Here is a 17,676-nt window from a genome sequence, read left to right as displayed (position 1 = left end):
CCAGCCTCACAGGCAGCAGCTTTACCTGTTCCTTCACAATGCCAGTCCCCAGGCTTGATTTTCTAAGCATATTTTACAGAGTGCTTCCTCAGGGGCACCAGGGGCTGGTACCATGTGTTCCAAGTCCCTGTGTCTCAAGTACGGCTGTCCCCATTCTGTTTTCTGGGTTTCTGTTGAGATTTTCACAGAGACTCACTACTCAGCATTTGGAACCTCTGACTCTAGTGTGGGGATTACAGAGACCGCCACCTCCGGGGGTCCCAAATGTTGGAGGGCCCTCCCACCACAAGGTTTAGTTATGACCAACAAGAGCAGGGCCAACAAAATGGAAGTGGACAGACGGTTGGGAAGGGGCTAAGTACACATCACTGTGGAAATGGGATAATGACTTTCCTTTCTGGCTGGATGACAACTGGACCAGGTAAGGCCAAGATAGCTGTTTGTCCAATGTTTGTACATTCACTTGGAAAATATTTACAGAGCATCTCCCATGCTTAGATGAACAGTGTGTTGCCTGGAGACACCTAAGCTTGCATCACAGGCTCCACTTCCTCAGGCACTGACCTTGGATAGCTACTCAACTGCTATTCCAACCAGACCCCTTGCATGCTGCCCAGGTGAGCCTGCCGCCCCCCAGGCTGTTCCCTTTAACTGAGCCATCCCTCCACCTCCCTTCTCCCTTTCTATGCTTCCTACATTCTTGACCAGGTAGCTCCTATTCACCTTTAAGAGCTCAATCAGATGTCAACTGAAGCAGGTCCTGCCCTATTCCATATAGCTGATCAGCCCATGCCCCTCTTTTGTATGCCAGCACCAACAATACCCCTGTAATGGGCCAGGCCCTGGTTCAAGCACTGCTTGTCTATTTATCTGCTTTTCACAGCACCCCTATTGAGGTTGGCACTACTGCTACCCACATCTTACAGAGGAGTTAGATGAGGCACATGGAGAGGTGAGATCTGCTCAATGGCACCCAGTAGCCAAGGGAAGGTTCAGCTGGGGCAGTCAGATGAGCACCATGCCACTGGTACTCGTCAAGGTTAGTAAAATGATTTGTAGGCATGATCTGACTCACCTGGAAGTTCCCTGAGGGCAGTGTGTTACCAGTGTTGCTCTCTGAGATTGCCCAGCATAAGTCCTGGGCATCAAAGTCTGGAATGAATATTTACTGCACAAGTGAAGATGATGGTCAAGTGACAATCCTACACAACTTTCTGACCTGGTGAAAGGCAATCATCATGGGTACTCTGAAAAGCTGTTATGAAAACTTCCGATACCATAGGAAAAAACACCCAGCACAATGCCTAATAGTAGGTATCCAGTAAGTGGCCTACTCTAATAACATATTATTTTCCCCTTCAAAAGGCTCCAAGTCTCATGGATAAATGTCTATAAAACAATGTACTAGGGCCAGTATTGTGGCACAGCTGCTCAAGCTGTTGACTGCGACACCAACATCCTATGTAGGAGCCCTGGATGCTTTGCTTGCAATCCAGCTCCTTGCTAATGCACCTGGGAAATCAACGGAAGATGGCACTAGTGCTTGGGCCCCCTGTACTCATGGGAGAGGCCCCGAGGGAGTTCCAAGCTGCTGGCTTCAACCTGATGCAAACTTGGCCACTACAGCCTTTTGGGGAACAAACCAGTGACGGAAAACTGACCTCTTTTCTCTCCCCTAGTCACTCTTCTTTCCAAAGATAAAACGTAAAATTTAAAAACAGCAGCTACAACAGCAAATCACAATGCACTGGAGGGGTCCAGTTGCTGCCCCCTGGAGCAGTATGCTCATATCTGGGGCAGCAAGGTGAGAAAGGGAAAGCCACTGTCATGTGGGAAGCCCCAGAGTTTCTCCTGTTGACAGGCACAGGGCTGACTTCTCAGCAGCCGATCTCCACCCCCACACAGCGGATACCAGCTTCGGAGGAGTGGGAAGGGTCACCTGGGTTTGCTGCCCTGGCTCTGCAGTGCACACGCTGTGAATCTGAGGAAACCTCTTCTCCTCCCGGGGTCTCCATCTGCTTCCATAAAAAGCGAGGCTGGAACCACAACCCAGGGCTTTGCAGGTGCTCCTGCTGACCATAGAGGAAAGGGAATGTGGGCCTTCCAGTATGACTGGCTCACAGACATGTGGACTTCTCCACTGTTTCAAAATTCATGGGCATTCAGCAGCCTATTTGTACTTGTTCTGATATTAAAATGTGTTTTTCCTCCCAAATCTTAGAGTCAAATTTATGCTTCAAGTAGATGTGTGACATTTACCTTGTGGCTTTGCCCCCAGGGGTGCATGCACCCCAGTGTGTAAAGCACAGTACTTGCCTGAGATAAAATATCATACAGCCATTGTAAATGACTATGCTGGTGAATATTTAATAACATGGAAAGACATGTTGAAAGAATAAGGTAAGGTTATGAAACAGTATGATCTCACGGGCCTCAAAACCAGGAAAGCAGGGACAGGCACCTGACCTAGTGGTTCGGATGCCCAAGTCTCCTGTCAAAGTGCTTGGGTTCCATTCCTGCCTCTGGATCCTGCCTCTGGCTTCCAGCTGACACAGACCCTGGGGAGGCAGCAGTGATAGCTCAAGTGATTGGGTTCCTGCTACCCACGTGGGAGAATTGCACTGAGTTTCTGGCTCCTGGCTTTGGGCTAGCCCAGCCCCAGTCACTGGGGAGTGAACCAATGGATGGGACTTCTCTTTCTCATTACCTATTATCTCTATTTGCCTCTCAAATAAAATAAGTGAAAAAAAAAAGATGAAGAATTAACTGATGGAAGATTAGGGGTGCATATGAGATTGTGCTTGTAAAGCATAGAACAAAGTGAATGGCTGACATAAAATAGCTCATAAATGTTGCACAGGATAAATGGGAGGAACAAAAGCCAGGTGTTCACAATCGTTCTTTGGATAAGGGTAAAATTGGAGGTGATTCACTTACATGCCCCAGATTTCCTCCCATAAATGTGTAGATACATATACATGCATTTGTAACAAGAAAAAGTATTTTTCAAAATGCTTATTTTCATTTTTTATGGAAGGCCATGCGAGAAAGTCAGAGAGACAGAAAAAGAAGAGAAAGGGAGAGAGAAAGGGGACAGGGAGAAGGAGAGAGAAAATGAGAGAGGATTTTAATTCCCTGGTTCCTTTCCCAAATGCCTGCAATAGTCAGGGCTGAGCCAGGCCAAAGCCAGGGGCCAGGAGCTCAGCTGGGTGGATCTCCCCCATGGGTGCACTTGAGCCGTCATCTGCTACCTGGTAGGATCCATTAGCAGGAAGTTGCATGTGGGTGTCTGCAGCTGTAGCATAACTGGCTGTGCTACAATGCCCAGGCTGAGGAATAATAACAGAAGAAAGAGGTAATAGTTCTGAGTTCAGATTCTCTACAGCCTAGTTAACTTTCCCTGTGCCTAGTTTCCTGTGCCAGACCCTGACTCCCACCTGTTACATCTCAGCGCATATGCTGGCACACAGAGACCGCCAGCATGTGCCCAACTCTGTGGGAGCCACCCAGCAGCAGCACAGCTGCTCCCAGGGCAAGCTTCCGGACACCGAAATCTCACTTCTGCCTTGCACGTTATGGGAGTGGGAGAAAAACTGCAGGCTCATGGGCCTTGTGTGTATATATCTGGGACTTTTTAAATCTCAGAGTACCTGGTAGTCCTGGTAGCCAGGTGAATCCAGCTGATGGGTGTTTACTGGGCACTTGGTAGACATACATCTTCCTGAGCCAAGTTTACTCCATTTTTTCTGGATCAAAATCTGATATCTTTTTTTACCCCAGAGGGTCTGCTTTCCAACACATACTTTGGATGTACATTTCTCATCGGAAGTTCTGCTGAGTCTGGGTTAAGAACTGCTGATCTCTGGGATGGGCAATGTAGGTCTGCGGGAGAAAGCAGTGGAAGTTGCAGAGGTGGAGAACAGGGCAACCAGCCCATCTCTTTTCAACTGTTCTCACTTTGCACGAGGCCAGCACACATCTAGAGAACACCAATTGCATGCCAAGCAGTGGGAACACAAAGATTGAGCACCCTGCCATTCAGAAAGTGTCTACCATGTGCCTACTTTGCCAAGCTCTGGGCCAGGCTCTGGAATTTCAGCATGAATGGAACAGTGGACTCCTAAGAGGGCTCCTGGAGCCCTGGGCTCACTCATCCCTTTGGTCTCTGTCCTAGAAATGATGTCAGTGCCCCTGCTTGGTCTGCCCTGGTTCCAGTGGTGGTCTTGCGTCCCTGGGCTGGCTCAAAGCGTTTCCATCCACACAGCTGCAACTGCTGCTTGGCAGCCCTGTGAGGTAGACACATTAGCATCATGAGCCCCGTTTTGTCGGTGAGAGGCGGATGCTTGTGTCAAGGGCTGGCTTTTCAGCAGTTCACAGCGAGGTAGCTGCTTTGCCACACATGCAACCCTGACTCAGAGGCAGCTTGCTGACAAGCGACTTCACAACAGGCTTCTCTTGGGTTCTGCTCTTGTGTGGGGTGAAGGGATTTTCCAGGATAGCATGTAGATTGGTTAAGTGCTTTGTTCAAGGATGGGCAGACCTGGGATTCGAACCCTTGGCTTTATAACACTCGTCACACTGCATCTCAGGAGAGGGGCACTACAGCAAAAGAAGGCAGGATGCAGAAAGCCAGGGAGGGAGAGAGGTGGCTGGGCAAGGGTGAAAAAGTGCAGTTGCTGGGCCCCCAAAGACTCCATGGTATGGAGGGAAGGTAGAGTACTGCAAGATGGGAGACTAGATGCCAGGCCAAAGCATTGGGGTTCCTGGACAGGGCATGCCCAGACTCTGAACGCCTTCCTGTCACCCAGCTCCCAAAGCCCACTCCAAAACTCTGCAGCTACCCTGTGCCCTGGGGCTGGTGCCACCCAAATTGCAGAATCGCGGCTGCTCCTGCTGGTGACTCATCGTTTGAGTTCCCAAGCTGCCAGCCCCACGGAACTGGGGCTGGAGGCTGGCTCAGTATGTTCCTGTTGACGTGAGAAGAAAGGCTGTGTCCTGCTCTGCTTCCCTTCCCTTCCCAATGTGGCCGGGAGTGACCTCCTAAGCCTTGCCCACATAGTCACGGGGGGCCCTGCCCAAAAGAACATCACACTCAGTTCTGCCCAGCTGCCAGGGCCACTGACTGTCGGAGCCTCCCAGGGCCTGGGTGACAGCTGGGCCAGCCTGCTGATATCTCAGAGGCGCACCTGAGACCCAGAGGGAACAAAGTAGCTTGCCCAAGGAGCACAGCTGACTCCTGGCAGAGCTGGGACATCATCAGCTGTTCCTGTGAACATATATGAATGCTCACCATGTACTGGGTACTGCTCCAACTGCTTTCCACACAGTGGAAAAGCACACAGAATCCACACCACAGTCCTGGAAGTGAGATGCTACTCCTGCTCCCACTATACAGATAAAGAAATGGAGGTACTTGGACCAAGGATCATGAATAAATGGGCAGAAGCTGAGACTGCTTGCCACCACAGCTTACACTGTCAGCTGACACACTAGGTGACACAGGCCACCTCCTTCTCTTGGCCTGGGACAGGGCAGTCTGCTCCCTTCGTCTCATTTGATCTGAGAAGTCTCTAATACCTCTGCTCCTCTATCATCTGTTGTTGGGTTCCATAGGTTGTCACAGTGTGTAACACATCAGCATTAGGCATGGGCTCCATGCCTCCTATCTCATTGTGCGGGTAGGGATGTGTGGTGGGAGTCAGGGGAACCTGGGGCAGTTTTCTCGGTGGTAGGTGGGAGAGGAGTTGTCTGCATCACGTTCCTCTTTGACCACTCTATGCCAGGCCACTGTGAGCCTTTCGGCACTCAGTGCTGATGTTGGTGCTGTGGGCTGTGTCATCACCCTGTCTTACGGGGAGGACCACAGAGGCACAGAAAGGACAAGGGACTCGTCCAGGTCACAGAATCAGGAGGTAGTAGAACTGAGTTTGAATCCAGGATGTTGGGTTGCTATGGTACAGGAGCCTTCTGTTATTCCACAGAAAGGCCTGGAAATCTGCAACGGGAATGGGGTGGGCAGGTTTACTGACCAGGCCTGATTGCTGTTTGTTTTGTTGTTGTTGTTTTGTTTAGATAGGCCCTGAATGTAGAGTTCGGGACAGTGCTGTAGTCCACAGGGAATAAGAAGGTTCCAAGGATGAGAGAATGCAGAGGGAAAAAGCCCAATCAGATAGCTCTGCACCATAAGACCACACCTCAGTATGGCTCTAAGAGGACAGCCTGGCTGGCTGCTGCAGTGGGCGACACTGGGAGAGGCTGCAGTGGTGCCCCTTGGCTACCTTTTACAGGTGTATGTCAGGCAAACTAGCAGTCACAGAGTATGTGGTGGGGGACAGCAGAGTTCTCTGCATCACGTGTTCCTCTGGCAAACATTCACCAAGCGTCTGTCCCATGCCAGTTCTTCACTACAATTAGCTCCTGCCTTCGAGATGTTTTGTGTCTTTGACCCCAACTTTTGCACTGTCTCTCCCATCCCATCAGTCCTTCTGACATGAGTAAGCAACAAGATCGAGAGATCCACAGAAGGAGGCGCATGCTGGCAAGGCCTGGGGCTGTCAGTAAGTGCCTCTCAGAGGGCAGGCAGGATCTGGTGGATGGAGCGGCAGCCTTTGACATTAGAGGACTCTGGACTAGAATGTGGGTGCTCCCCGGTGACCAGCTGCAGGACTCACACAAGTTGGTATACATCTTTCTAACTTAAAAAGTGGTCTTAAATGTGACTTTCACTTTTCCAGCATCCCTCCCTTTAACAGACTGATTCTGTGTCCTGCCCCTCAGCTGATTAACTGCTCTGAAGAGGAGAATGTGGCACAAGTGGCTTTAGGGGACTGGGAGACTGTGTTACCATAATCTATGCAGTCGCTGCTGCTTCTCTTAGGGCCCTTGCTCAGGAAACATGTGGCTGCCAGGTAAGCAGCCTGGCTGCCCTGGGGCTGCTTGGTAGAGAGAGGAGACCTGGGTGTTTGTACAGTGATTGCTTCCAAACATGGACACAACCATCCCCAGAAACAACTCCATGACACAGGTAATGGGATTGTTCTTTCACAGTGAACACAACAGAAGTACCACCTGACCTGCCCAAGGCTCCTGGATGGAAAAGCCAGAATCCTGACCTGGGCATTCTGGCACCTTCTCTGTTTTATTTACTTAATTTGAAGGATTAAGAATGAGAGAGGGAGTGAGAGAAAGAGAGGGAGAGAAGGACAGAAGAAGAGAGAAAACTGTCTGTTGGTTTGCTCCCTAAATGTTTATGATGGTTGGGGCTAGGTCAGGCTGAAGCCTATATCTGGGAACACAGTTCAGGATTCCCACATGCTGCAAGGACCCAATTCCTTGAGCCATCACTGCTGCCTGCCAGGGTGCACATTAGCATGAAGCCAGAGTCAAGAGCTGCAGTTGGGCATTGAACCTGGACATTAGTATGTGGGATGTAAGAATATCAACCTGCCCTAGGCTCCATTCAATCAAGCCACCCTGGGCCTCAGCTGCTCCTTCTACCTCCATGTCAGGGAGGGGCATGCCTAGACAGAAGGGTGAGAGCCTTTCCATAGTGGAGGGGGCTTCTCCCCCCAATCTGGTCAGTCACAACCTGGTGGGAGAAGGCAGCCTCAGGCAGGCAGGAATGTGCCAAAAACTAAAAGAATAGCTGTGGGAGCCAGGGTGTCCAGTGGTGCCAGGTCAGGAACAAGGAAAGGGGGCTGACTGCTGTTTGTAGACAATGGAGGGGCTTTATTGAGGAAGGGGTCATGCTGGGAGGTGCCTTGTCTGTGTACAGTTAGACTGTGTCCCAGTGGTTCATATTTCAAAATTAAATTCCAGCTGTTCAGTGCAGGGCAGCGAAAAGTGGGAGGGAAGGGGGGAGAGTGAGCAATTGGTGTTGCAAGCTAAGACTAGGTCTCTGGGGCCAGCATCCCATATGAGCACTGGATCATGTCCTGGCTGCTCCATTTCCAACCCAGCTCCCTGATTATGGCCTGGGAAAGCAGTGGAAGAGGGCTCAAATCCTTGGGACCCTGCATCTGTATGAGAGATCTGGAAGAAGCTCTTGACCCCTGGCTTTGGATCAGTCCAGCCCTAGCAGCTACAGCCATTTGGGATTGAACCAGTAAATGGAAGATCTCTGTCTTTTCTTCTCTCTCAGTAACTCTGCCTTTCTAATAAAAATGAATCTTTAAAAGAAATCCTAGTTGCTTGGTATAAAGAGGGTAGAAACGGAACCTAGCAATGGTATTTGGGTATTGGGACCTTTAGGAGGTGACTGAGATCAGAGAAGCTTCCATGATTGAATCCTGACAGCTCCCTAAGCCGAGGGAGAGAGATCAGAGACACACATGTGGTATCTAGTTGCATGGACCCCTTGTGGGAAGTGACTGAATCCCGCTGAACTTCAACTTCTCCGTTGGATAAAGGGGGAGGGGGGCTTCAAATTTGCCTCACAGGATTATGAGGATGCCATAGAAAAGTACAACATGCAAAGCTCAGCCTGGGGCCTGGCACACAGTGAACACTCAATAACTAGAGCCAGGATTCAGATAAAGGTGGAATGGGGAGGAGAGGGAGAAGCGGCACCAAGAGTTTCCCTTTTATCTGCCAGGTGAGCCCCCAGGGGTGCAATGGGTGTCCCATCTGGGTGTGGGCAGGAACACTGCGGCTGCTGGCTGGCAAGTGGGGTTGGTGGATGGAGTGGGCATGGACTGGGGGAGGGTGAAGTAGGGCAGCTTTGTCTCTGGCTGTTCATTGAATCTGGAATGTTAACAAGCTTTCAAAGCAAAATACAACTCAAGAACTCCTTGGATGGGCTATAATAAAATGGTTCTGTGTGAAACTGCAAATAGCTTTGTTGCTGCAAACAATGGCTCAGTTCTTTGTGCCTCTCTGGAGTGCATGCCCAGAGACAGCAGGGTGAAAAGGGTCAATGCAACTCACCCACCCAGCTGCCCATGCTGGGAAGCAAGAGGACTTGCAGCAGAGGCCCTGGGCCTTGGGGTGCCTGAGGCACACAGTGTCTGATAATTAAGCACAGATGCTGAAAGGAGGGGGAGGACAGGGTAGACTTGGGAGCCCATATTGTTCCACCTTCACATTTTATGGAAGAAGAGACTAAAACCCAGGCATGGCCAGATAGCAAGTATCAGCATGCAATGGCCAGTGTTCATCTCTCCAGTCTCCACACACACCACCTTTCCTAGTTCCATCGGAACCAACTTCTTCAACTTTCTCTACCCTAACTCAGCTGGAAAAGAGAAACATCTGGAAGTCAAGGGTTCTGCTGCCAGGGGCAAATGCCAAAGAAATGCTCACACAGTGCCTAGCAGGGCATGGAAGCCAAAGTCTCCTCCATCACTATCTGTAGTGGAGTAGGGGCAAGACAATGGAGGCATCTGTATACCCATTGTTCGGGGGAGAGGAAGTCCAGCTATCTGTGGCATACTGGGGAGTACCTGGAAGTCCTAGACGCAGAGGATCAACCTGTGGCATGATGGAGGAGCTCAGAAGCAGTGCTGTGTGGAAACAAAGATCTAGCACAACACTGATGCTCCCAGACAGGTGATGGGGATCTGCACCAAAACACTCAATGTAAGATGCAAATATTTTTCAGTCTAAAATGCTTTGAATACACCTGACCTACCCAGCATCACAGCACACTGGAGAGAATCAGCCATTCACCTTCGTGACCATGACTTGCTGCCCCTCATGGCAAACAGTATCACAGCATGTAATACGAGCCCAGGGAAAGACCAAAAACATAAAGACTGGCTCAACTCTATGCTGATCCGTTTGTAGCACTGTAAAACTGAAAACCAAACCACTGTGAGTCAGGGACTTTGTGACTTATACACAAATAAAAACACAGGTTACAAAACATTGCCACCTCTGTAAAAGCACACAGAATCAGGATATAACACAGACATCGACCACAGAGGACAGAGCAATGGGAGGTAAAAAGGGATCCTTTGAGAACCAGAGAGGGACCTCATGCGGACCATGGAAAGCAGCAGGACTGTGAACTGAGGAGGATGGAAGACAGAGCTCTACAAACTCTGTAACTACCACCTCCTTCCTCCCAGTAAACCCCAAACAAAACCATGCAACTAGAGGTTGGACCAAGTGCTAAAGGGAACAAACAAACAGAAACCAGGAACACTTCTCCTGTCCTGGCGGAGTCCTACAACTGGAGAGCGGGGAGAGAGGCCCAATTGCACAAGGGTCAGCAGCCCCTGAGGGAGATGCCTGGATTTGGTGGCAGTGCAGCTGGCTGTCTCCGAGGCCCCGACTCCCCTCCTCCCCTCCTGGTTTGCCACCACAACTGCTGAGTCACTCCACTGGCTTTCTCCTGGGAGAGGGGAGGCCGGGCCTTGGTGGCCGTCTCCATAGCTTCTCTCTCAGTTAACCAGACCCTGTCAGCATCCAAACCCAAAGGAGGGGACTCAACCCGGAGGGCCCCTTCCCCACTAGCTACCACTCTTGCTCAGCAAGGATTAGTTCATATTTTGGAGTGGTTTTATTCTGATTTTTTAATGATTTTAGGAAACATGGAGAGACGTTCCCCTCAAACACCAAGAATAGCGGAAAACCAAGTTATCCATGATCGCCATACCACTTTCCATGTGATAAGTTTACTGAACTTTTCTTTCTTTGTGGGTAAACTTTTTCCCCACAGAACATTCTTTGGTACTTCCTGGGAATATATCTCTTTGTATGCAAGAATTCAAAAGTTTTATTTATTTATTTAAAAAAAATTTTTGGTGAACATGTGACACCTGTATGAAACACTTCAATATTTCCACATTTGCACAAAGTGTAAATTGGCCCCATTTACACTGGCAATTGGCATCTCTTCCTCCCATCTACTGTCTGTGTTGGAGCCCACTCACTCATCCCCTCCAGTTTTTCAATACAGCATCTAATACATATTGTGATTCCAGGCTGCTGCACTGGGTCATGAAGGTCTAGAACCTTTTGCTTTCCTCTGTGGTTTTTGCTTCCCTCTATCCAACTTTTCCATCCTTTCTCCCCAGCTCGTTAGTCTCTAGGAATCACCATTCCAAGTTCCACATGAGAAAGAACATGCACTTCAATTACCATAATGCAGAGATTCAACTTTTAAGTGACATAGCAAACAGCCTCTAATGCCCCCACCTCCTAGCACTCACAGCCTCGTGCAGGCCCTCCCACATGGTACCAGGCATAGTCTGTGTGGCCAAGTAAAGTCATGTGGCCTCTAAGATGAGTTCATGAGACTGAAGCTTCTACCTCGGGCACTTTCCTGCTCCCTTGCATGTTCTCCCTTGGACCACAGGCTCTGGGGCCAGCAGCCAGGTCACGCGGTCACTCAAACAACTTATGGAAGGGCCTGCATGCTGAGGAACTGAGACCTCTGGCCAACAGGTTCTAAGGAACTGATGACTGTCAATAACCCGTGATGGGGCTTGAAGATGGGTTTTTAGCTCTAGTTGAGGATAGCCTGGGCCAACATCTTGAAATGCTGTGAAAGCCGTAGGCAGAACATGTCGTTAAGCTATTATTCAATTCCCGACTTATAAACTGTGTGAAATAATAAGTGTTGGTTTAATCGCTAATGTTCTGGGTATAATTTGTTATGTAACAGAATGTGACCAAAACAAGCAGTATTGTCTCCTCCTGGACTCCACTGGGGACAGGCAGCCTGAGGGCCTGGGTGTGGTCAAGGGTTGGCTCTGCTGCTGGATCTAGGACTGTCAGGTTGGGCTTTCCAGGCTGGCAGAGTGTGACACTGGGCTGGGTGAAGGGTGGAACAATTTCAAATGGGTTTGTCTGTGATGCAGACATGATGTAAGCTAGGTCATGTTCAACAGGAGTGTGGACCAACAGATCTGAGCATCATGGCCAAAGGCTGAGTGAGGTTAAGAAGAAGAAAGCTTGTACCTGGTTGTCAGAAGGAGGGGGCTGTGTGCCACAATTTGTCTTTGTTCAGGATGTATGCAATTTGGGGTCAGTTTCTCATCTATGTTTGATTTATTATTATTATGTCTTTTGAGAGTGGGAGCAGGGTAGTGCTTCCATCCAGTGGATCATTGCCCAGGTACCTGCGATTGCCATTCCTAGGTCAGACGAAAGCTTGGAGCTGGGAACTCAATTCAGGTCTCCCACATGGGTGACAAAGACCCAACTATTTGAGCCATACCTGCTGCCTCTCGGGCATGCATCAGTAGGAAGCTGGGACTGGGAGTGGAGCTGAATTCAAATTCAGGTACTCTACACGGGATGTGGGAGTTCCAGCTGGCATATTAATCACTGCGCTGGACACCTCCCTCCCTTCTATAATATAAAAGGCAATGCAATGCAACCCTGGCTGACCTCTGGGTACACTTGGTTTTGACAGCTTAGTTCCTTTTTTGCTGATGACTTGCCTTGGTGCCTAGATTCTTCAGGTCTTTATCAGTGAGGATAAACAAACAAACAAACAAACAAACAAACAGCAGCACTGGAGTCCTCCTAAACAGCCTCACCTGTCACGTGGCATTATTTTCATACATGTGCATGTGAAATGCCAAAGTTTAGAGCTATAAAACGATCTGTGCAAGAGCCCAAGCTCAAAAAGAAAAAAAAAAAACCCGCCAAATTCACATCCAGGGTTCTGTATTCAACGACTGGAAGCCACAAAAAGTAGTGTGTGACTGGATCCCCATATTCACATTCATGCAGTCATTGAATTCTCATAACCACCATGAAATGACTGCTTCCCATTTCAAAGTGTGGATGCTGGATGGCAGGGGTATAGCAGGACCTGACTAGTCCAAGACCTGTGTGAAAGGTGGTGCTGATGCCCAACATAAGGGCAGATCCACTCAGCACTGTCCTTTCACCTGGGAAAATGGCTCTTGTCCCAGCCTCAATACTTAAAAGCCCTGTCTCTATATATGCTCCAAGAACTGAAGGGGTGATCCCCTACTAGATGAGGTTTTAAGGATTCCAAACCCTAGAATTCCTTGTCTAAGCCTGACTCAGGGCCTGGTGCCTTCCTAATTAATATACCCTCTTTCTGACTGCTTCACGGGTGCCCACTGACTACCATGTGCATTCCAAGACTCGGCTCTTTGCAGAATGTGTGATTGGAGCTTTGATATGTAGACTGGGTTCTGCTTGCTCATAAATGTGCATGCACTTTTAGTGACGGACTAAGTTGGGTTGGAATGGAGATTGACTTTTCCTAGACCCTGTGTTTGGGTGAAGAACCCCTGAGGAGTTAGCATTTTAAATTTCAAAGTAAGTTTCCAATTCCTCTATGAATATTTGCCCATGGGAAATTGAAGAAAAAAAAAGTCAATTTTGGTGAAAACAAATTGTGACCCACACATGGTTTTTACAAAATACACATCTTTCATGAGCCTTCTGAAGAACCCTTGCTTATGACGAATGTCTCCTGCAACGGCTTCAACATCTACATTTGCAGGGCCAGGGGACTGGGTCAGGTGGATTCTTTCTTTCAATTACAAGGACTTTTTCTATTGTTACCATTCATCTAAGCAACTTCTAGAATATCAGAATTATTTTATCCTGATCAGGAAAATTGAATGCTCACCCTCCCCACTTACTGAGAACTCACTTACCCTGTGTGACTTTGCAAGCAGACTGTGCTCCTGCCTGTGGTGGTGCTGATTCAGCAAGGCCCAGGCCTGGGCTTGATGGCTGAGCACAGGAATGCCAAGAAGTGAAGGACTTTCTGTTCATGTCCCATTTCCTAGAACAATCACCACTATTATTGTTCATTACCATTTGTTGTAATAAACACTTTACATCTATCAGCTGTACATGAATTTACCATATTATCCTCCTTAAAGTGAAGAATCTGGGGCATGAAATAGGTAGTTCTCCTGAGGTCATGCTCAGCTGTGGAGTTTGGGTTTGAACTCACATCTGTCTGCTTTCCTGCATCACCCCAGGGTTAGCTAGATGGGCTCCTGCCTCCACATCTGTCCTGGTGTCTGATAAGTTGTTCCAGGCCTGGTGCAATGGCTCCCTGCTTCAAGTGCCGGGATCCCATATGAGTACCAGTTCATGTTCAGCTTCTTCACTTCCCATCCAGCTCCCTGCTGGTGGTCTCGAAAAGCAGTGGAGGATGGCCCAGAGCCTTGGGACTCTGTACATGCATAGGAGACCTGGAAGAAGTTGCCAGCTCCTGGCTTTGGATCAACTCAACTTTGGCTGGTGTGGCCATTTGGGGAATAAATCAGTGGATGGAAGATCTTTTTCTGTCTTTCCTTTTCTCTTTAACCTTACTTTTCAATAAAAACAAATAAATATTAAAAAAAACCCCGAAGTTGACCTGTCTCAGGGCTGTTCAGTGGGTTCCTGGGTTGGTCCTTCTCAATACAATATGATCATTGCAGAAGGTTACCCAATAAATGTCCTTAGCACATTCAAATGATGCTCTGTTTTCCTTTAATTATCCATTCTGAGGATTTACATCAAAGACAACTCGTGTGTTATTAGCCAAAATGAGATACATTTAAGATCTTGAATAAAAGCAGAACCATCAATTCAACAAAGAAATAATAATAAAAAAAACCAGAACAAATGCTGCTGTATGTTGATAGGCACAAGTGACATCTCAGTGATACCACCATACACTAATCTTGCCAATCTCTGCCATTCTGGGCTTCTGCACCTGCTACCAGGCAGCCTGAACAAGAACCAGGCACCAAACTTTGGGGGATGCTCTTGAAGAACATGGTTTAACAGATGGGGGTGGGAGGACAAGGCCAGTGATGAGAAGGTGAATTTGCTACTTAAGATGCTTGATAGCAGGTTGCTAAAGATGTGAACTGGAATCTTTCCATTCACTTGGCCACTTCCTCTAGGAAGCCTTCCTGGACTCACCATGCTAGGGTGACATTGTTTCTATACCCTTCAATGGTGCCTGAACTCTTTGGTAACAGGGTCCATGCCTGCTTCTCTCTTCACTGCAACATCCCTGCTAAGCCTGAGACATCAAACTGAGCTGATAGCCATCAAACTGAGCTGCCATTCAACAGGCCTTGAGTCAGGCTGTCATTCAACAGGCCTGCTGACTTCTGGTGCAAGACCTGCTCAGTGGAGTGCAAGCAGGGCTGCGAGAGCTGAAACCAGCTCTTCCTGCAGGTAAGAGGGAGTTGCTACAGGGCTAAGAAAATAAAGCTTTCCTTAGTGCAGGCCTCTAGGTCTGAAAAGTGGTAGCCAGGGTGGGCATGGCACTTGCTGAGACCTACGCCTCATCCCTGGCCTCACAGCAGGGGCCACTTGGTAGTCACCTGATACAGAACACTGTGTCTTCTGCTCGCTTCAGCAGCACATATATCAGAACACTGTGCCTGGGGCTGGGCTAGGGGCAACATTTGAGTCACTGGGAACTAAGCTAGAAAGTGGGCCCTTGTGCCACCAGCCTAAGAGGCCAGCTATTCCTACCGAAAGGGCAATGGCCTTCTCAGGCATACACCCACACAATCATGGCACACTTAAATCTTGGAGTGGCTGGGACTGCCACAGCCCCAGTCAGCTGCCAGTCACAGGAGGTTCCCAACAGTAGGGCTGTCGTTGGCCCATGCCCTGTGTTTCCTCTCCTCTGGCCATGTCATTCTCCAAGGGTGAGCAGTCCACGGGCCTCCCTGGAGCCCGTGACCATTTAGCAGCCATGTCCACCTCTCTAATTACTTGGATTCCAAAATCCCTTGCCCAGACTGCCTGAAGTCTACATGGGTCTCTTTCCCAGGTATACCTTTTTGGGTGTAGATACTGGTTTCTGCTTGGGTGTATTTAGGCTTGAAGGGTGGCCGAGGGGCAGCTGTTGGGGGTGAGTTGTGGACCATGCCTGGAACACAGACCAAAGTGTCCACACATATGCAAAGGCCCTTGCAATACTGTGAGGCAGTGGGTGATGCATTGTGAGAGTCCTGCTTTGTACTTCCCTGCCCATTAGCCTGTTTACTGGTGACACAAAAAACACTTGGTAGGTCCAGTGCAGTGGCCTATTGGCTAAAGTCCTCATCTTCAATGTGCTGGAGTCCCATACGGGTGCTGGTTCTAATCTCCACAACCCCATTTCCCATCTAGCTCCCTGCTTGTGACCTGGGAAAGCAGTCGAGGATGGCCCAAAGCCTTGGGACTCTGCACCTGTGTGGGAGCCCCGGAGGAGCTCTTGGCTCCTGGCTTTGGATCAGTACAGCTCCTGCCATTGCAGTCACTTTGGGAGTGAATCATCAGATGGAAGATCTTCATCTCTGTCTCTCCTCCTCTCTATATATCTGACTTTGCAATAAAATAAATAAATAAATCTTTAAAAAAAACCCACTTGATGATGTCACCCTGGGCTTCACTGGTACTCATTGTTGCCTTACCATCTCCTTTCTCTAACTTGTACCTCAAGAAATCTGTTGGGTCCTAGGTTGTCCTGGTGCTGGTTAGGTAAGGTGAGAGGCCTCAGCATTAGCATTGTTGCTTGGCTTACAAGTGTGAGCACTACACATGAGAAAGGGGCAGTGTGAGCCTGAGCATATCAACATGTTTTGGTGAATATTCACAAGTAAAATGAGCAAGGGAAAGTGAAAAAGAAAGCAAAAGTGTGTGTGCAAAAGGGAGAAGACACATACGTGTGTGTGAGTGTGCATGGAGTGAAGAACTGACTGGGTTCTCACCCAGCACCCACAACAGTCCTGAAGACTGTGTGTGTGTGTGTGTGTGTGACTAAGAGACTGGAAAAAGAGAATATGGAGGCAGGGAACATGCCTCCCAATCTGTGTGAGTATACATGAGAATGGGGTGCAGTTGCAGGAGAGAGAGAGGACAGCAAGCTAAGATGGCCAACTCCTGGAAGCATGTGGAAAGCATGGAGCTCAGAGCTTCATGGAAGAGGAAAAAGGCCTGCAGGTGTGTGTCCTTTGGAGGCGTGTGTCTGCCCCCACAGAGCCCTGGGAGGCAGATTCAGGCTGCATGCCTGTGTGTGGGGATGTGCATAAGTGTACAGGAGCATGTTCAGTGACAAGAGAGAACAGACGTGTATGGGAGAATGTGTGAGAGTGACCATAGGCAGGGGGCAAGCCAGCATGCTTGGTCATGGGGTCGTTATGGGCTACCCAGGGATGCTAGCAAAGTCTGAGGATGTTTTTGCTCACCTGAGTGGACTCCATAACCTGCCTGGTGCTGGCTCAGGTCCTGGTGACCGTGCCTGGGAACGTGGGTCATGCTGCTCCGCCCGGAGGTGTGTGGGAATGAATGAATCACCCAAGCATGGCTGGCCCCATGCTGCCTGCATCTTGCCCGGCGGAGAAGAGTGTAGGGAGAGAAGAGGACTCAAGGGCTGTATTTGTACAGCATCATTATGTCCTTGTTTGCAGTGCTCATGGGTGTTCTTGGTCTATGTACCTCTATTGTTTCTTTTTAAAAAAGATTTATTTATTTTTATGGCAAAGACAGATATTCAGAGAGGAGGAGAGACAGAGAGGAAGATCCTCTGTCCGGTGATTCACTCCCCAAGTGGCTGCAATGGCTGGAGTGCACCAATCCAAAGCTGGAGCCCAGAACCTCTTCCAAGTCTCCCATGTGGGTGCAGGGTCCCAAAGCTTTGGGCTGTCCTCATCTGCTTTCCCAGGCCACAAGCAGGGACCTGGATGGGAAGCAGGGCTGCCAGAATTAGAACCAGTGACCATATGGGATCTCGGTGCA

At 49.1% G+C, this 17,676-nt stretch overlaps 1 protein-coding gene across 2 annotated transcripts in view; it reads right to left on the bottom strand.

Moving 5' to 3' along the window:
* Positions 1-17,676, bottom strand: part of PTPN5 (protein tyrosine phosphatase non-receptor type 5) — a 60,902-nt gene that overhangs the window by 15,392 nt on the left and 27,834 nt on the right. The gene's annotated exons all lie outside the window — the stretch shown is intronic.

This window comes from Ochotona princeps, chromosome 4, assembly GCF_030435755.1.
Source record: "Ochotona princeps isolate mOchPri1 chromosome 4, mOchPri1.hap1, whole genome shotgun sequence".
In the NCBI taxonomy this organism is placed as follows: Eukaryota; Metazoa; Chordata; class Mammalia; order Lagomorpha; family Ochotonidae; genus Ochotona; species Ochotona princeps.
The sequence above is the reverse complement of the archived record's forward strand: the minus strand, read 5'-3'. Positions and strand labels throughout refer to the sequence as shown.